The sequence below is a fragment of the Engystomops pustulosus genome, chromosome 6, assembly GCF_040894005.1.
Source record: "Engystomops pustulosus chromosome 6, aEngPut4.maternal, whole genome shotgun sequence".
Classification (NCBI taxonomy): domain Eukaryota; kingdom Metazoa; phylum Chordata; class Amphibia; order Anura; family Leptodactylidae; genus Engystomops; species Engystomops pustulosus.
The window spans coordinates 99,180,356-99,201,955 of NC_092416.1; the positions used below are offsets into that span (position 1 = coordinate 99,180,356).

Here is a 21,600-nt window from a genome sequence, read left to right on the forward strand (position 1 = left end):
GGAGTGTGCAAAGTGTGCCACGCTCGTTAAGACGGGCTCACGCTCATAATTGATCTGAGAAGTGTGCACCAACTTTTTTTCTTTTCGGTGCGCTTTGTTCATGTTACAGAATTGTGGCACAAGTCAGCAATAAATGAAGGGAAAACTCAGATTAAACATGAACATGCCCCTTAAAGTACACAATTTTTCTGTCTGTTCAGACACAAAACTGGCGCAGACACTTTATAAACACACGTGAAGCACGTGAAGTTTCCATGTTCTTTTCAGTGCAATGTCAGACCGAAACTGGCACAAACACTTTAATAAATGTGGGCCTACATTGCCTGTAGTTGTCATGATAGCGCATAATAGCTTACTCTATATGTTTTTTTTTTCCTTACTAGGATAGTATAAAAATGATCATACATCCTAACCTGCTGCTAGATATACTGTAGAGCAGTGATGGCAAACCTTTTAGAGACCGAGTGCCCAAACTACAACCAAGACCTGCTTATTTATCGCAAAGTGCCAACACAGAAATTTAATTAGTGATTTATACTCCCTTCTCTGTCACAGTTTTCATTGATATCAGCACCCTGAGGACACCAATAAAGCAGAAAATAGTCCCAGGTCACTTTAAAATATCTCTGTGCACAGCAAGTCCTGGGCTGTCTGGGACTGCAGGAAGATACCTGGAGTCATTTCTGGTGATGGCCTGAGTGCCCACAGAAAGGGCTCTGAGTGCCATCCCTGGCACCAGTGCCATGGGTTAGCCATCACTGCTGTAGAGTATTGAAAGTAAAACATGAATCAAAAAAGAGAGTCATGTGAATAACCCTTTATTTTGTTAGTGAGGCATGTGAAGAGACTAGATCCTCTTTTTGTAAACAATTTAATCTGGCAATTAAAGATTGCTGCAGCCATCTGGAGCTACATACCCTTTTCACATATATTGCTCCAGTGTTATATGAGAAGTAGCCAAGGTATATTAACAGACCAATATGTAGCACTATTACTGAAGTTACTAGCTCGCTATACCATATCTACCAAATAAATATAAACTAATCATAAAAAATACTGTACTATAGGAAATAGTAAAAATAAAATAATACAATAGTTTAATGTCCGAACTCCATAAAATTGAATGTTCACATTTTAACATTTTTTTAACATGAGAGAGTTGATAATTCTAGCGCTATATATGTTATAAATTTGCAGCAAAAAACAGAGGATTGGAGCAGCATTTGTGTGGGTCAAATATTGTTCCTTGATAATGCCTTCAAAGAGAGGGCAAAATGTTGCTTTTCTATTATGGTTGAATAAAGAAATACTTTTTTACGTGCTGCTTCGCTACTACATTTTTCCAAACTGTTATAAATTTGCTTTACACAGCAGGCAGTGAATAATTTGGAACTTTAATACAACCTTTGTGAGAACTGTGTTGCCCTCTTGTGGCAGTTAAAAACAAATGTTTTCAGATATAAAAGTATTAGAATGCTCATTCACATACGCATGAAAATACGGATAAATGTACTGAGTGGATCAATTTTCTTTCACTTTGTTATAGAAAGATGGATTATAAGGAAAAAAAAATGGAACATGTGCATTCATGATTCTATGAACTTCAAAATGTAGTTACAATTGAACTATAAACCTTACTCTGCAGCTCTACAAGCGACCACATTAAAGGTGCTTTGTAACTTCAAAATTCAAATGGAAAATAGACCACCATTCAGGCATCCATGCCACACAATGATTTCCTTTTCATGAACACTCTTTTGGATTACCGTCCCCCAGTATTTTCTTTGCTAGAAGAAATAACAAAGGCACATAGCATATCTTGTAGTGTAAAAATTGTGTACACTTTAGAGTCATAGTGGTGTTTATTCAGTTACATTGTTTGTGCAAAACTCCAGTGACCATTCATATTAATGCATACTTCCTACGAGAAGTATACATATGTACTGCCACTATGACTACCCTGTATGTCTTAGTGTCTCAAGTCTGTCCCGTCTGATTAGAAAGTGCATCTGTGTTGTTATTTCTGGTATAAAGGAATGCATCCAATGTTTCATTATGCTACATTTAGCCACCAAGAGGAAAGCATATCCGACCGTATAGTGGGTATTTCCCCTTGTGTTTCCATGCTATCAACATCATGAAATATCAATTCCATGGGGTCTAAGGGCAGATTTTCTGTCCAATATGATCTCTGACTATCTCCCAAAATGCCTTTATGCGATCTCAGATCCATAGCCCATGCCTTAAAACAGTGTTAGGGGTTGAGTATTTGGGACATTCTGTGACCCTATCTGGTCTAGAGGGTGTCATTGGCAGGTCAAATATAGTACGCATGGTGAATAATTCTAAAGTATATTTCCCTCCATTGTTCACTAATTACACACTTCCTAAATTGTTTCCACCTCTCGGTTGGCAAATTTGCAGGCCCAGCACCTCCCTACTTTAGCTCTGGTGCTTTTTAGTAATAGTTGTTTTAAGTCACGATATAATATTGATATACTTCAGGTGCTCTGTGCCATGCCCAACGCTAGTCATGCCCCGGAAGAAGCTGTGAAAGCGAAATCCAGGGATTGGCATTTTTATAGCTAGCCTGCTCCATGCATGATATTTTGAAATAAGAATTTTGACTTTGTAAGTAGAATACATTTAAGTGTACAAATGTTTACAATACAGGCTATACTATGTGCCTTTATTACTTCCTCTAGCAAAGAACACATGGAAGGTCGCAGATCCAAAAGAGCGTTGAGGAAAAAGGAATTATCGCATGGCATGGATGCCTGAATGATGGTTTATTTTCTATATTGAATTTTGAAGTTACGAAGGACCCTCAAGACTGAATCATAATAGTGGTCCAGTAATTGTTATCTGGTATAGATCAGTAGTGTGAGGATTATACCTCAATTGTAGCTACAATATTTATTTTAATTAATATGAATCATAATAATTTCACAATGCTTTTTATAAATGGAAATAAATCACATTTAATATAATGTCCTCTAGATAACAGCTATGTGCTCCTCACAATGGGCACAATGAGTCCACTGCATATTCATATGTGATAGCTCAATATATTATAATATTATAATTATTACTACCGTATAGTTGCCACTCATGAATTCATATTTTACACCAGTAAATGCTAATTATTTAGATAGCACAGCACCCCCAAGATATGTAGCTCATGCCTTTCATTATATACGTAGTGCCAGTACATGCCCCACCATTATAAATGTGGCACAGCCAAATATAATAATAATAATAATTTAAAAAAAATAATAGTCACCTACCCAGGCACAGTCATCTTAACAACCACAGCTATGGCGGTGCCTGGGTCACACAAAGGGTGAAGGCAGTGATCAGCGCTGTGTGCATCTGAAAGACTGTTTGTGCAACATCCCCCACCTAGGCCTAGCCTTTTCTTGGGGCCTGGAGGCAGCCAGGGTCCAGAATACCTGAGTGGCTGGCCGTTGCGGCCTAGGCACGCTGGTGTCACGGTGCTTGGTATGGGGACCGGAGGACTGTCCTACAGCCTGGCAGGTCTCCAGCGGATGGTGTGTGCAAGAAGTTTGGAGGGAGAGGCTGAGGTACTGAATCTCCCTGGGGCAACCCCTTAGTGTCTGTAGTATGAGTCCCTGGCTAATGGATGGTGCACCCCTGGTGTTACAGCCATATTCAGGGAACAGACGAAGGCAATGTTGTGCAAAATAACTCTCGGTTCTTTATTAGAACAACTGCAGGCAACGGGCCAAAGGATCTTGTACAGATGCCGGATTACTGGACAGTCCAGATCCTCAGGAGTAGATTCACCAACCTGGAAGTAGGTGCAGGCTGGGATGTAGCTGTGTTTAGATATGGAATCTGCAGCTTTGTCTTGGATGTTCCGTGTGTAGCACTGAAGGTGTGCTTCACATTATCTCTCTGTATGCTCGGATGGATGATGTGCTCTCTAGGGGAGCTGGGTTCCAAGAGCTGCTCATGTGGTGAGAGCCTGGGCCTAAGAGCTGCTCCGGTGTCAGGAGCTAGTGATAAAGAGACCTAGCCCCTCCCTGTCCAGGGTTTTTCTTAGACCCTGGTCAGGTGATGACTCACTCTCCAATCACACTCCAGTGTACAGGTTGGAATACATTTGGATAATAACTTTCAGAAACTTAACCCTTGCCTGTCCAGGCAGTGTCTACCGCTGCTAATACCTAATGTCCAGTGATAGAACTTTCTAGAGGGTTCATGACTCCCTCAGCCAGCTCCTAACCTGGAGTGGGCGCTGTTCGCAACTACTCCCTTACTATTTTATTGGCAGGGGTGTTGCATATGTAGCATATGAGTGTCCATGGTCGGACACTCTTCTCCTACCCCTCCTCCCGGCCCTGTTGTTTGTTAAAACCCCTTTAAAATGTTTAATGAGTAGAATATGAATTCTGGATGATGTGCATAATTGGTTGATTATAGTGGCTCCCTGAAGGCTTCTCCCTAGTTGTTTTATACATGCACTTCTAGTTCAGGTGCACTGGAAGGGTTCCTACCCCATATGCGATATCAGAAAATTCCAGACACACAACAAATGGATTCTTATGAGTTCTATTATTGTTTCTGTGACCAAGTACAACGTTTTGGCAAACATTGCCTTTGTCAAACACTACAAATGGAACATACATCATCTCATTACAATATGAAACAAAATGACAACATATGCTTTATTCTGTTAACAAATAAGCTAAACTAAGTAATTGCAAAGTAACATTGTGGGCAAGACAGTGGCGGACTGGCCAACTGTGCTGGGCTGATGTGGGGTCGGTCTACATCTTTGTATATACCCAAGTATAAGCTGGCTTATACTCAGGTATATAGAAAAAAAAAATGTGCTCACCTTTCTGACACTCTCCTGCAGCTCCACTACTTTATCCAGTGCCATTGGCAGCAGCAGCTCCATGCTTATTAGTGGCGCACAGTGGGCAAGCAGTTGACGTCACAGTCTGTGTGCCGCTAACAGGAACGGACCTGTCACTGCCGGCCGGACTGGATAAATTAGTGGAGTGTCGGAAAGGTGAGTACATGGTTTATTATTTTCATGTATTGGGGGGATGGCTGGCTGTATACTGTGGGGGGCTGCCTAGCATGCTGTATAGTGGTGGGTCTGGCTGTCTATATAATAGGGGCTGGCTATATACAGAGGCTTATTGGCTATATACAGGGGACTGAAAATACAATTAAACACAATACAAAATAAGTATTCAAACAAATATAAACTAAAAGTAAATTTAACATATAACAATCCATAGCTGCTGCTGTAAGTAAAAGAAAAACATGCAAATCAATTTATAGACATTAAACACCAGACACATTGCTCCATAATTTTCTATTTTCCTGATTTCCATGTGCTTTTATCCACCGGAGCTCAGATACGATTTGGGAGACTACAGCTGATAATTTAGTTTTAGGCCTCGCTGTCTAGGGACACTCGGGTTCTGGGATGCATGTGGTAATATTTAATCACTGTTATTATCAGGTACATGGTGTCCTGCATAGATATTACCATCTGGAGAAGGAATTGCAGCCTTGTGATCTTTAGCAGGTCAGATACTTCCTTCCAGATTTTCCTCCCTCCCCAGCACCCAGAAATGAAATGCTCCATTGTCTCCTCCTGCTGACATCCCAGAGAGCTTGGCTCTTCTCAAGGCGGACCAGAGACTCGGAGGCCTCTGAGTAACCTCTAATGGCTGCAGATAACATCTCCACCTCACGAGGCTCAGATATCACCACAGTTACATCATCTGCATTGGCAACAAATTTTAAAGACAAGCAGAGGGGGACCTGCACCCCTTCCAAATTATACCTCTGCAGTGATCACAGAAACAAGTCTTTGGCGAACACATACAGCAGTGGACTCAAGAGGCAGCCCTGTTTTACCCTGCCTCTATTTTGAAAGTTTCACCTTGCTAACCATTAATCAGAGGAAAGCTCTTCGTCTCTCTATACAAAGTTCTCAGCCAATCTATAAATTGTCCATGTCCATGGTCATGATCATGGTTAACCCTGTCAAAGGCTTTAGCCTGGTCCAGACCTACAACATATCTCCCACACTTCAGGGCTTTACAATTCTCAAACATGTCTTTTATCAAGATGACTGCTCCAGAGATGTTACACCCTTTAACTGTGCTCTGCTGACAGCCTGACAACAGTGTCAGGGACAAACAGACTAACCTAGAAAACCTAGAAAATTAGAAAAACCTAGAATTTTTGCCAGAATTTTCCTGTCTACACTCAAGAGGGCGATTGGCCTTCAGTTTTTGATGTCACTAGACTCCTTACTTTTAGACAGCAGAATAAGGTAGGACACTCATGGAGGCATCAGGTGATTTCCTAGACAGTAAGCACATCCGCAAGGATCGTGGCTAAGAGGTCTCTAAATTTCTTATAAAATTCAGCTGTTATACCATCTGAACCTCGTGCCCTCTTCAGATGCAATTTATCAATGGCCACTTTAATCTCCTCCCCTGCCGAGACCCTCAGGAGATTCCTGTAAAACACCCTGGGAGTGAGTGATCTGTGATTGATTTCTTAGCCACACCTTCCCGGCAATTCTCATACGGATCATGCATCCATAAGGTCCCATTATCCTGTTCAACAACCAGGGATATGTAGCGGCTGTACTGATTTATTTTAGACTGTCTATTTTTTGTTTTTCATCCCTGCTCGCCGAATACAGTGACTCTTTTAAGAAGGGACCTGATCTCCTCCTTGACGTCGTCCCACCAATCAGAAATCCATTCTCTAAAGTTCACACTGCAGAAGAGAATGAACATGCTCCTGGACAAGGGCTTCTTCTAACAGACTAAAGTTCAGTTTCCTTAGTCCCCTGCCCATATCAGGCCGCTCAGTAGAACCTAAGCAACAGTATAAGGTGATCTGAGTATGAAACAGCCTTTTTGCTTTTATACCCAATGGACTCACCAGTGCCTAGTCTATCTGGCTAGATCTTCCAGCACGGGTGTAGATACATTTCTGTACAAACACATCAGACAAACCTGACTGCGTGCTGATAGTGTTCAAGACCTTAGAGTCTCTTGAGAGCGGTCTACCAGTCAGTCTATCTATGGTTGCATTAAAGTCAACCATAAGAATCACAGGAACTAGGCTGAAGAAATGGAGCTTTACTTGATTAACTAGATTCATCCTTACAGTCCCTGTCTGTGTACCATAGATATTAATAAGTCGGAGTCTCCTACCTCGGTTGGTAACCTCCTGCACCAAACACCATCCCATCAATACCTCAGTTAGTTTATGTATGGTGACATTGTGGGTATTAAATAGTATGGAGACCCCAGCACAAGGCTCCACAGACCTTCCACCTCCTGTCCAAATCTGATCATCATCTCTGGTCTTAGTGAGTTCTGACATGAGGTTGCAGTGTCTCCTGAGCCAGAACACAATATCCTTAGGGGGCACAGCTTCATTACAGAAGATGGTGGTGACAGTAACACTATCTGGCTTAGAGATGGGTATGAAACTGAATTTATTCCACCCCTCAGCATCTCTAAACTTGGAGACATTTGCCCAAAACCGGTCGAGGTTACACATTAACTTGAAACTTATATCATATCCCTAGTGGTCTCGGAGGTTTATAAAAGCCATTGGTGTGTCATTTGGCGAGGATCTCATCTGGTCACAAAGTAAAGATCTCACAATAAACCTTCAGTTGGGTAGATCTTCCTTGACCCTTTGTGCTTAGACCTGACAATATTTCTTCTCTTAAATGCCTGACCGGTGTAATGTGAGCCGGACGTAAAGAATGGTGCACCCTGGCTCCAGGCATTACCAGAAGAGGCCTGGCCAGAACCAGTACGATGCTGTGCCTGGGGGCACTGTGGGGGTTGCTGAGCACCTGCACTAGGAAGGTCTGCATCAACATCAGGAACCAAAGGAGGAAAGTCTTGAGCACTGGAACTCTATTTCCCTAGCCTACACACACTGCTCTGACTGCTCTATAACAACATTCCAGACAGATTGTGAAGCCACTTCCCCTCCTGGAAAATTATCACACACAGAGGTATCAACAGTGGGATCAGTAATATCACAGACATTGGGAGCAGCAATTACCATAGATATATCAGCAGTATCAAACAAAAAAGGTATTAGCAGAGTTAGTAACTGGCACAGCTACTGATTGTTCTGTTTAGGGGTCACCTGGGAGCTCTGCTGCAGTGTTCCCTTCTGAAATATGTCCACAGACCTTCTGCAAGGAGATGTCATCTGGTGCCTGCTCTGCACCATTACCATCAGGCAGGTGTCCCCGATTTTGCTGCATGTGGGAAGCTGGGACTTGTGGTGCCCGCACTGCACCATTAACATTAGAGGGTTTGTCCTGGTGCACGCTTGGTCATAATGCTGGGAAGTGTTACAAACTGTTTACTCATGGTAGGTAACAGTGGTCTTCTGGGTTCTCGCCTCTGTGCCGCTGGTGGGCTCTGAAACACTGTGGTTGTCACTGCTGGGGGATGACAATGTCCTTGTTGGGGACTTGGTCCCACTTTCCTTCCAGTGACAGTGCTCGTGGCAGCTTGAGGTCTCCCTGCTGGTCTCACCTCAGACTATGCAGATCTCCCACCTCTGTTCCCACCACTGCCAGACCGCGCCAGTGCATATCAGTACAGGCCACTGCAGGTTTTCCAGGATGGTCTTCCGCTCCAGAGATGTCCTCCTATGCCTGGATGATGAAGGAGTAGAAGACACAGCTGAGGCCTGTAATAGAGGCTGCCTCTGCTCCTGCACACCCTGCTTGTTACTCCCCACTGGATCACACACAGGTGTCTGCTGCACAATAAGACTGGTAGATGGCTTCACCATACCGCTAATTACTGCTGTTGCTTCTTTCGGAACCACATTCTTGACTTCACTTCTGGCTGGACTGGAGCCGCTGATACTCTGCACTTTACTCACTTTACTAGTGACTATTGGATTTTCAAATTTCCATTGTTTTAGGAGTTTGGGAGTTTTCTCCCAGAGAAGACCTTGGAACCTGGGCCTTGCATGGGGAACTTCCACACCCAAGGTGGCCCCACCCTGGGTTAGCTCCAAACATAGGAGACTGCAGGAGCTCACACTACACATGTCCTCTCAACTAGGAGGCAGTATTATAGTAGTTATATTCTAATACATAGGGGGCAGTACTATAGTAGTTATATTCTTGTACATAGGGGGCAGTATTATAGCAGTTATATTATTGTACATGGGTAGCAGTATTATAGTAGTTATATTCTTATGAATCAGATTTTGAATATATAAGGCAGTATTATGCTGCTTTATTCCTGTACAAGGGAGGCAGTATCAGTCTCTTTTTCTGCGCTCTACGTGTTGATTAAGACCATTTATCAATAGTTTGTGAGGAGTTTGGTAACTCCACCCACATCACATAGTCAAGCCTACTTGTTTTGACCATGCCCACAGAATGGGCCATGTTTAGAGTTTTTTCCAGGGCCACTTTAAATTCCCAGTCTGCCCCTGGGGCAATGTGACTATATAATACAAGTAATGTTGCTTATATCTGATGCAATATTGTACACATAAACTGCTGAAGACTATGAAGATGATGTCTGCAAGTGGTCAGAAAAGAACTCAAAGTTACTATAATTCTATGCACATCTGTATAAGGAGGTCGGGTTTACCAAATGCCGCTTATGAGAAAGATGCCAGATCTTTTGTTTGTCTTGAATCAAGCGCTGTATGAGATGCACAACTGTGTTGCATGGATCGCGCTGCCCAACTGACCAGAGTAAAGGTTATATAAGCAAGAAGGCACTTCTGCAGAGGTGGTGACCAATAACAAGAAAGGGAGACTGTATAGCTGGAAGATGCCAGTATTATGTGGTAGAAGGCCACGGCTTTTGAAGTGGCTTGTTGGAATGGAGGAGGTGTGTCTCAATGACTGTAGGTGCTGCCTGGCTGCTAAGCCATGGAACACCAGTATTTTATAGGTAAAGAGGAAAGATCGGCACTCACTGCACATTTCAGAGGATCTACAATCTCGATGCTTTATTTCATTGTAAAAATGTGCAAACAACAAAGCATAGTAGTAATCAATGGGGCTTCATTACTAAGGGTCCGTGGATCGCACTTTCATTGGATTATCGAAATTTCCCGTATTTGTGTCGCTGTGATGGGTATTTAACTGGGGATTGTGTCTCATGCGATCGGATTGTGACGCAGTTGCGCTGGCTTTTATGTGACAGAAATAAGGGGCGAGCCGTCGTACATTCCAACTGATTCGGACTCAAATTGTGTCGGAAGACAATGCACTTACATGCACAAGGAAGAAGAAGGTGAACTCTGGCGCACAATCTTAGTGAATTGTGCCAGAGTGCATTCTGGTCGGACAATGCACTTTCTTGGAACACGATAGGATGGGTAAATAAATGTGCCCTAATGTGTTTTGCCGCTACTATATCTTAGTCTTGAGCTATGCTCTGTTGTTTGCACATATTTACATTAGAATAAAGCATAAAGTTTGAAAATCCTCAGAAGTGTGCAGTGAGTGACGATTTTTTCCTCTTTACCTATAAAATTTGTCTGTCGGAATATTATCGAGCAACATTCTACCCAGTGGATCTGAGCAATAGGTAGTGGGAGAGAGCTGGCCATTTCACACACAGGTGAATATGTTTGTTGGTATATTTTACATGTGCAAGTGTCTAATTCTGGAACCAGAGGCTCAAAGATCTAGATGAAAGTGTGTGTTATATAGTTAGATCAGAGACCAGAGTGTGTCTTATGTATATGTGGTGAATCAGGTAGCCTATGAGTATGGAATGTTTGATTATTTGTATATGAATGTATATATACGGAATGCCTTATGTGTTCCAGATTATTGCCTTGTGTAGAATGTGTTCCAGATATGTGTAATGATGTATGTCCATGGTATTGTCATGGATGATAGGTACTGGGAATTGATGTGGGATTGCGAATTATGAAAACATTTGCATATAGTAGAGAGAAGGAAAGTTAGTAAAGGATATCACAGAAGAGATAAGCGGCTTGTAGCCTCATGGACCTCTTAGGCATTAACGGTTCTGCAATAGAGGAAAACAAGAATTAGTAATGAGTCAATGGTAAGTAAATACTAGTTACGTACTGCAACAGGATGTATACAAAGCTATGTAAATTTTAATCTCTATTTTGTCCTAGAGGTTCTAGGCTTCTTAATGTGTAGATCTAGTATGCTTCTCTCTTTTTCAGCAACTGTATCTGGTTGCCACCTCGGCGAGGCCTTGGGACTTCTTCGAGTACTTGATTATGTAGAATGTGGAGTCACGTGTGAAGAAGACATTGTATATGAGCGCCTGTGTCTCTGTGATGTAGAATGTCATCCTTCTGTACATTTAAACACAATGTTGGCAGGGGTAGGTCCACTGCCGTTGGTCTGCAGAAACATTTTTTCTTGGAACCCTTAAGGCAGACCGAATGTCAGTGTGACTTTTAGGTCACTTAGTAAAAAGTAGAATTGGATTCTGGAACCCTGCAACATTAGCATAAGTCCTAGCCAAAATATATCAATAATTGCGTATGATATTGAGGACCTTGTTAATTGGGTGGTACCTATGTACAAAAGGCATCCGATTCTGATCCCTTTGGAGACGTAGAGGGCGGGGTTGGAAACTCTCCTGCATGACTTTTTCCGGGGTAACCACGGCCTCTAAAACGTTGGTCCATTTCATTGAACCTATCCTTCTTAACCTGCGGGTTACTGACCAAATGGTCCAGTCTCATGAATTGTGACTGTGGGATTGCTTTCTTGGTGGCAGCTGGTTGATTGCTAGAAAAGCGAAGGAGACTGTTCCTGTCTGTAGGTTTCCTGTAGATGTCAGTACTCAGTCTACCTTCTGTGCCTTTGATGACCAATGTATTTATACTGATGTTTTGTCATAATGTACTGTAAACTACAATTCAGGAAAGACTGACTTGAGATTGTCATGAGTGTTCCACCCCAGATACAGAAAATATTGTTTATGAATCTTTTCCATTTTTTTCCTTTTTAGTTCTCTACTTGCCACTAGAGAAAGCTAGGGAGTAATGTGAAAATGTGTTGTCTTCTATTTCAGTACAGAAATACAGTGGTTCAAATGGCAGTGTATGGGCTAGTGTACATATTGGTTAATTCAGCAGCTTTTACATAAGTTGTGAGCTCAAACCTGTAAAGTATTTACACATCTGACAGCTTACAAAAAGATAAAATATTTGAGATGTGAACTGGCCAAACTGGTTTATCATGCTGGATTTTGGGGGTAGATTTCAGAGTGACTTGGGGTACTGTACCACCCACAAGTACTGGTAGTTAAGTGCTTCTAATAGCCCTGTAAGTGTTTTCTTTATGGGCACATAAGAAATCTAATATTTATACTTGCCTCATTCCAGAGCTCACGGGGTCTGTGCGTGAAGTAAAGTTGGCATAGGTGTTATCCTGTTTTCATTGAAGCAATGCAAGAGGAGGTGCCAATGCCTAGATTTTCACATGTGATTCCAATGTTCTTCATCGGATTCACATTTAGATAAGTATAGATATTAGATTTTTTTACATTGCATCTACTGACAGCTGTCTTACAGGTCGATTTGGGACCCAAAACCTAGTTTATTTAGGAACCCAAATCAACCTGACAGGTTCTCTTTAATTGTTTAGTTTACATGAACAGGGTTCATGGAAAAGCCCATGAGAACCGGGGTGTGAAGAGCTAAAAAACAAGAATAGTATGGCATCCTCAGAGGGTCACAGCACCTACTGCAGTTAGTAAGATGCCCCAGTGGTATTTTGGAGGCAGTTTATTAACCCCTTTGTGTCTAGGCCATTTTAGGGCCCTAGGACCAGGCCTCATTTATAAAAATTTGCCATGTGTCATTATACTGTAGGAGATTATAGCTTTGTTTTTATTTAATCCAATCTTTTTTATTGAACAGTTTTTCATTAAACAATATACAGAAAAAAAAACAAATAAACAACCCCCCCTCTGTCCAAGGACCGTACAGCATGAAAGGATTTATCTCTTATACAAGATATATTATGAAAATACATTGTGCAATGATACAAAAGTAGATCGAGGGCCTCACTTTCTCATTCCAGGTACATCAATAGGACTTATAACATCCAATATCTGTTCACAGTATTTACATCATATTCCCCATACAAAACATTTACTATGCATGGAACGGGCTCCTGTATAGATGGCAATTCCAGCGAGTCAAGCCAGATCCCCCATATTCTCTCAAATCACTTCTCTGCCTTCCTTTTAAGATACACCCCCTTTTCCAACCTTATTATCTTATTCATTTTATTAATGAACTCCCGTTTAGTAGAAGGAGCGGCCTGTTTCCAATGTACGCAATCAATTTTCTTGCTTGATACAGCATATGGGCTATGCCCAGCCGCACTCCCCTTTCAGCTGACAACTCATCTACCCATCCCAAGACGCAGACCATGGGAGTGGCAGGGATCTGCAAATCATATACCCTCTTTTCAAGCGCTGGTACCACCTTCCAGAAAGCACTCATGTGAGGACAATCCCACATCATGTGCAATATTTACGCCCACACACTGCCGCATCTGGGGCAGCAATCATCGCTCCTTATACCAATCCTACATAACCACACTGGGGTCTTGTATGTTCTATGACACAGGAATACTTGTGAGAGTCTTTGCTTCTCACTAGGAGACAGGTCAGGTTTCCAGGCTAGGATAGATGTCCACTGCTCGTCCGTTATGGGTCCTATATCAGCTTCCCACCTAGATTGGATTGTCAGCAGGAATTTTTTATGGTATTCGTCAAGTAGTTGTCTATATATTATCGATATTGTTCCCCTGCCATCTCCTGGAGAAATCAGAATATTAGTTACCAAATGATGTTTAATGGTCAGGGGGGTACTCCTCATTTGAGTATCCAAAGCATGCCTTAGCTGAAGGTACCTATAAAAAATGCTATGCGGCAGCTGGTACTCCTCACGCAACTGCTCACAGCTCTTTACTACACCATCTGATACTACTTGCGCTACCCTATGGATCCCCTTAGTTTTCCATACTCCAACCTCCTTGCAATTTAGTCACCTCAGGGAATTTCGTGCAGCCCTCCAGTCTCAGCATCAGTTTGGCCCTTCTCCACACTTCAATTAAGAGCGCCACTGTAGGGAGCATGTCAGGGGGTTGGGTCTGGGCAGCTATCTCCAGAAGGTAGAGAGGGGGTCTCCCTCCATTACAGTATGAAAACAGGCATTCCACTATTATAAAGCTACCCGGTTGTCCCCACCCCTTCATCTGTTGTAGCTTGGCAGCTAGAAAATATAGATACGGGTTTGGCACTGCTAATCCCCTTTCATCTTTCGCCCTTTGCAGCGTCTCCAAACGAATATGCGCCACTTTATTCCGTCAGATCAAGGACCTAAATATACTTTGTACATGATAAAAGTTTGTCATTGGGATACATACTGGTGAATTGTGCAGTAGATAAAGAAATTGTGGCATCAATACGATCTTGGTCATGTTTGCTCTCCTGACTACAGACAGGGGTAATTTAGACCATGCATCCACCTTTTCTAGAGCTCTGGTTGAATGTTTAGGGGTACATAATCCTTGGGATTAGCCGACACCCACACACCCAGATACTTAAATGATGAAACTACTTGTAACTGACCTGTATGGAAGTTCCCAGGAAAAGGGTCTAGAGGTAAATGCACCGATTTGTTCCAATTTATTTGGATGCCAGAGTATCCTCTGTATTCAGTCATAAGAGTCATAAATGGGGATAGGGAGGTCTGCACATTGTCATAAAACAGTAACATATTGTCAGCATATAATGCAATGTGCTCTAGCGGCCCATATTTAAAACCTCCAAGAGCCTCGGAAGTCCTGCCCATACATGCAAGTGGTTCCAGTGCTAGGGCGAACAGGAATGGGGACAGAGGACAACCCTGCCCGGTCCCCCTCCCCAACATAAATGGGTTCTACAACATCCCATTTACTCAGATTCTGGCTTTTGGTTCTGAATATAGAAGCTGCACCCACCTCAAATAATATGGCCCAAATCCCATCTTCTGCATGACTGCCCATAAAAATTTCCACTCTACGCTGTCAATGGCTTTGGCAATGTCGAGTGAGAGGACAGCCCTGCAGGTCGCATTTTAGGGGGACATTTGCAGGTTCATGAATAGGCAACGGATATTAATAGTGGTGGATTTTCCCGGCATGAGGCCAGTTTGATCTCCATGTACCAGGTTAAGGATTACCCCCACCAATCTATTAGCAAGTACTTTGGCAATAAGTATAATGTCTGTACACAAAAGTGATATGGGGGGATATGATTCTGGCTGTAATGGGTTCTAGTCAGGCTTGGGGATTAATACAATTATTGCTTTTTTCATAGATGCTGGGAGATTGCCCGTCTCATGGACTGTAGTGACCAATTCTAAGAGTTTAGGTAACAGTACTTCCTGATGCTGCTTAACCCCTTCCCGGCGCGCGCCGTACTAGTACAGCGCGGCGGGAAGTCTGCAGACACGGTGATCGCGGCAAGATGGCGGCTGTCCCTGACAGCCAGCCACCTTGCCTCGTGGACTAGAGGGGTTTCGTCGCATGCCCCGGTTCACGATCGATGCTATCGGCTGGTCAGTTCAGACCAGCCGATAGCGCTGGAATGCTGCATGTTACAGCTATTACCGATCGCCGTGTCTAGAGACACGGCGATCAAGACAAGATGGCGGCTGTCCCTGACAGCCGACATCTTGCCTCGTGGTACAGGGGGTTTCGCCCCCCCTCGTCCACGATCGCTGCTATTGGCTGGTCGATGCGACCGACCAATAGCAGCAGTATACGTCACCAGGGGGTCATGTAGGTTAACACAGGATGATGATTGGTGCTGTCTAGGACAGCACCAATCATCATCATTAGGGGGCATGTCTGGTGGCATTATGCCACCTCCCATAGACATCCGATTGGCCGATCTATACAGATCGGCCAATCGGATTTCAGGTGGGAAGTTCAAATTAGTGATCACTGTTCTGCACGTCTCATTCTAGTGTGAGACAGCGTGCAGAACAGTGTATATCACCCCCCTGTGTTGCTGGACCCTCTAGAATTGCAGGCTGGCACCTTTCTGGGCACCACCAGTGTGATCCTCAATTGCTGCTGTGACTACTACAGTAAGATCTCACTTCTGTGTGATCTTATTTTTTTTTTTTGTGTGATCCCTAATTTCCCTATATCAATCCCTGTTCCTGATCCCTTCCACCCCTTCCCTGTGTGTGTCCTGCGACGCCGAGCACGTGTGCTCATTTTTTGGTCGCAGTTTTTTTTTTTCTCGTATTTTCCCCTGCACCACCTTCGTGGTTGCATCCTGACTTGCATCACTGATCAGCTTTAGCTTCAGCTTTTTTTTTATACAGGAGGGTTTTTTTTTTTTTTTTGCTCAGTTTTGTGTGTCCTGTGACCGCCAAGTGCAGATCGGTGACACACATCACTGGTTGGCACTTGTGCTTGCACAGTGCCAATTTTTTACTGCTGCTTTTTTTTAAAATAGTTTTTGCACACACAATCCATCTTGTGAGTGCGCTGCGACAACCGAGCGCTGATCAGTAGCATCTTACTGTTCAGCACTTGCTCCTTTTTTTGTCGCTTTTTTTGGTTGTAAAAAAGAGGTTTTTTTTTTTTATAATTTTTGCGCACACAATCCATCTTGTGAGTGTGCTGCGGCAACCGAGCGCTGTTCAGTAGCATCTTACTGCTCAGCACTTGCTCCTTTTTTTGTCGCTTTTTTGATTGTAAAAAAGAGGGTTTTTTTTAAAATAATTTTTGCACACACAATCCATCTTGTGAGTGCGCTGCGACAACCGAGCGCTGATCAGTAGCATCTTACTGTTCAGCACTTGCTCCTTTTTTGTCGCTTTTTTTGGTTGTAAAAAGAGAGGGATTTTTTTATAGTTTTTGCGCACACAATCCATCTTGTGAGTGCGCTGCGACAACTGAGCGCTGATCAGTAGCATCTTACTGTTCAGCACTTGCTCCTTTTTTGTCGCTTTTTTGGTTGTAAAAAAGAGGATTTTTTTTAAAATAATTTTTGCGCACACAATCCATCTTGTGAGTGCGCTGCGACAACCGAGCGCTGATCAGTAGTATCTTACAGTTCAGCACTTGCTGCTTTTTTTGGTTGTAAAAAAGTTTTTTTTTAAATAATTTTTGCGCACACAATCCATCTTGTGAGTGCGCTGCGACAACCGAGCGCTGATCAGTAGCATCTTACTGTTCAGCACTTGCTCTTTTTTTTGTCGCTTTTTTTTGTTGTACATTTTTTTTTTTTCCTGTAGTAAAAGTTCTAGTTACGGTTATGGTCTATTCTTTCATCGCCCCACATGAAAGAAGCACAACATACACACCCCCTTGAATAAAGTTTACACGTGTTAAAAGCACAACATTTATACACGCGCCCACCCCACCCCAATAAAAATGTCCAATACATCCCAAAGATCTTTTTCAGCAATAGAGGCTTATGCCTTCCTTGCCGAGACTGATTCAGAAGGGGAGGATGCCCCATTTCTTTATTTTTCATCCTCCTCCTCCTACTGCCCTTCCTCTTCCTCTGGTGATGAGGTGCCCCAGGACCACCGCCGAGCATGTTCCCCAGCCCGCAAGTGATTCATCATGGAACCCACCCCCTGAAAATTATGTGCCCCAAATTCCTGAGTTCGTGGGCAGCTCAGGAATTCATTTTGACACTGATGGCCTCACTGAAATTGATTTTTTCAAATTCTTTTTCTCTGAGGACCTCCTAAATCTCATGGTGTCACAGACAAATTTATATGCCCAACAATTTTTTGCACAAAACCCCACTTCATCATTTTCTAGGTGGACCCCTGTAGATGCAGTAGGGATGATGAAGTTTTGGGGTCTTGTGCTCCACATGGGCATTGTTAAAAAACCAGAGGTTAGGCAGTATTGGAGTACTGATGTTTTCTACAGTACTCCAATTTACCGCACCGTAATGACGCGGCCACGCTTTGAGGCAATTCTTAAATTTTTGCATTACAACGATAATGCACAATGTCCACCTCAAAGTGACCCATCATTTGACCGGCTATATAAAATTCGGCCAATCCTCGACCATTTTGGCACAAAGTTTGCCGAGGCATACACCCCTTTACAAAACATCTGTGTAGACGAGTCACTGGTACATTTAAAAGGCAGGTTAAAATTCCGCCAGTACCTGCCCAGCAAGAGGGCCAGGTACGGAATTAAAATGTACAAGTTGTGTGAGAGTACCACAGGGTACACCCATAGGTTTAGGATTTATGAGGGAAAAGACACCCGAATTAGCCCTCCAGAATGCCCCCCTGTCCTAGGAGTTACAGGGAAGCTTGTGTGGGATTTGGTGCACCCACTTCTGGATAAAGGTTACCACCTCTACGTGGATAACTTTTATACCAGCATTCCACTTTTCCAATCCCTAAACTCCAGAGGTACTGTAGCGTGCGGCACTGTACACAAAAACCAGAGAGGCCTCCCGGGATCCCTTGTTAGGCAGCCACTTAGAAAGGGGGACATAAAGGCACTCTGCAATCAGAACATGATGTTGGTAAAGTATAAGGACAAAGGGATGTCCTTGTTCTGACCACCATTCATGGGAACTCCAGCACCCTCACCCCTGTACGAGGTACCACCACCACTACCCCTAAACCAGACTGCATCCTGGCTTACAATAAATACATGGGTGGGGTTGATCTGTCAGATCAAGTGCTGAAGACGTACAGTGCTCTACGGAAAACGAAGATATGGTACAAAAAGCTGGCTGTGTACATTGTACAGATGGCACTGTACAACTCTTACGTGCTGTTCCAATGTGCAGGCCATGCTGTATCATTCCTCCATTTTCAAGAGGTGGTGATTAAGGCATTAATATTTGGACAGGAAGGACAGGTCCCCAGTACCTCTGGATTAGATGTCCCCCGTGTTGTTCCAGGGCAACATTTTCCCGGTGAAGTGCCCCAGACTGCATCTAAAGGAAGGACTCAGAAAAGATGCAGAGTCTGTTCCAAAAGAGGGGTTAGGAAAGACACTATATACCATTGCGAAACCTGCCCTGAGAAACCTGGCCTCTGCATGAAGGAGTGTTTCAGGATATACCATACAACTCCTGAGTAATAAAATTTAAATAAAAATTCTTGGGCATCCATAGCACATTATATTGGGAAAACCACCTGTATGTTCAAAATGCTCACTACACCACTTGTATTACACTACACCACATATTACACCTTGCTCAATTCTTCAAGGGGTCAATTTTTAGGTTTTACTCTGTTTTGTACCACTAGGGCTCTCCAAATGCATCCTGACACATGTAAAGGATTTCTGGGTTCTAAAAGACAAACATCACTCTTTTCTTCTACTTTGCACCCAAATCACATTTGATATGCACATGTGGGGCAATTCTACATTTGGGAGAAATAGTCTTACAAATGTTGGGGTATTGTTTCATCTTTTATCCCTTGTAGCTTAAAATAATTTGAAGTAAATATGACTTTTTTGGGGAAAATTTTCACCTTTTTCCTTTTGGGGTCTAATTGGATCATACACCTTCAGGGGTACATACACATATTACACCTTGAAAAATTTTCCAAGGGTGTATTTACCAAAATTGGGGTCACTTGTTGGGGTTCTCTTCTGTTTTGGTAACACTAGGGCACTCCAAATGCACTCTGACCCATGTATAAGATTTCTGGGTTCTAAAAGACACACATCCCCCATTCCCTCTACATCATACCCATACCTTTTATCTGCACATGTGTGGCGATTCTATATCCAGGAGAAATATGGTTACACATTTTGTGGGATTGTTTCATCTTTTGACACTTTTGGCTTAGAATAATTTGGGGTAAAAGTGACTTTTTGGGGAACATTTTCACCTTATTCCTTTTTGGGGTCTGATTGGATCATACACCTTTAGGGGTACGTACACATATTACACCTTGCTAAATTCTCCAATGGGTGTACTTTCCAAAATGGTGTCACTTGTTGGGGTTCCCTTCTGTTTTATACCACTAGGGCTCTCCAAATGCATCCTAACCCATGTATAAGATTTCTGTCAAATTTGGCTTCTAAAAGACACACATCCCTCTTTCCCTTCTGAGCCCTACTGTGTACCCATACAACATTTTATCTGCACATGTGGGGCAATTCTACATCCAGGAGAAATAGTTGTACACATTTTGTGGGATTGTTTCATATTTTGACACTTGTGGCTTAGAATAATTTGGGGTAAAAGTGACTTTTTGGGGAAAATTTTCACCTTTTTCCTTTTTGGGGTCTGATTGGCTCATACACCTTTAGGGGTACATACACATATTACACCTTGCTAAATTCTCCAAGGGGTTTACTTTCCAAAATGGTGTCATTTATTGGGGTTCCCCTCTGTTTTGTACCACTAGGGCTCTCCAAATGCACCCTAACCCATGTATAAGATTTCTGTCAAATTTGGCTTCTAAAAGACACACATCCCTCTTTCCCTTCTGAGCCCTACTGTGTACCCATACAACATTTTATCTGCACATGTGGGGCAATTCTACATCCAGGAGAAATAGTTGTACACATTTTGTGGGATTGTTTCATATTTTGACACTTTTGGCTTAGAATAATTTGGGGTAAAAGTGACTTTTTGGGGAAAATTTTCACCTTTTTCCTTTTTGGGGTCTGATTGGATCATACACCTTTAGGGGTACACAGGGCCGATTCTAGCATATTTGCTGCCTGAGGCGAATATTAAAATGCTGCCCCCCCCCCCCCGCTCCCTGTTCAGTAAATGCTGAAAATTGTGTGACTGGCTACAGGTTCTGGGAGTCATTAGTGGCATCTAGTACCTTATAGATGACAATCTCTTCTATCAGGAGGACTTTATTCCAGGTTCTCCAATCCATGAAGTATCACTGCTGAATTCACGGCCGGATATCTTCAGCTCCGTGCAGTATCTCCACCCGGCGTCCCTAAAAATACCACAGTCACTTACAGTATGAAGTCTCCTGGATAACAACACTGTGCTCCTAAATAATATATACCCCTCACAACACAACTGACCTCACTCTCACCACATATAAAACATCCCTTCATTATATATATATATTCTACTGGAATTATAGCATGCTAAGCACTCCAATCCAATACAGACCCCCCAACCCCAACATTTGGTCTACATGATGCAAAGTAATCTATTGTATCCTATAACTAATATATTCCACCCTGTTATGTTACATATGATTTTATATTCAGTGCTCCCCCTGACCAATGTAAATATATAGCACCCCCCAATGCATATATACAGTCCCCCACCCCCAGTATAAGAGTAATGTGCCCCCATATAAATATATACAGCCCCCCACCCCCAGTATAAGAATAATGTGCCCCCATATAAATATATACAGCACCCCCCACCCCCAGTATAAGAATAATGTGCCCCCATATAAATATATACAGCCCCCCACCCCCAGTATAAGAATAATGTGCCCCCATATAAATATATACAGCACCCTCCACCCCCAGTATAAGAATAATGTGCCCCCATATAAATGTATACAGCCCCCCCACCCCCAGTA

General features: G+C 42.8%; 1 protein-coding gene across 3 annotated transcripts in view; it reads left to right on the forward strand.

Moving 5' to 3' along the window:
- Positions 1-21,600, forward strand: part of PRKCG (protein kinase C gamma) — a 556,381-nt gene that overhangs the window by 358,321 nt on the left and 176,460 nt on the right. The window lies entirely within an intron of this gene.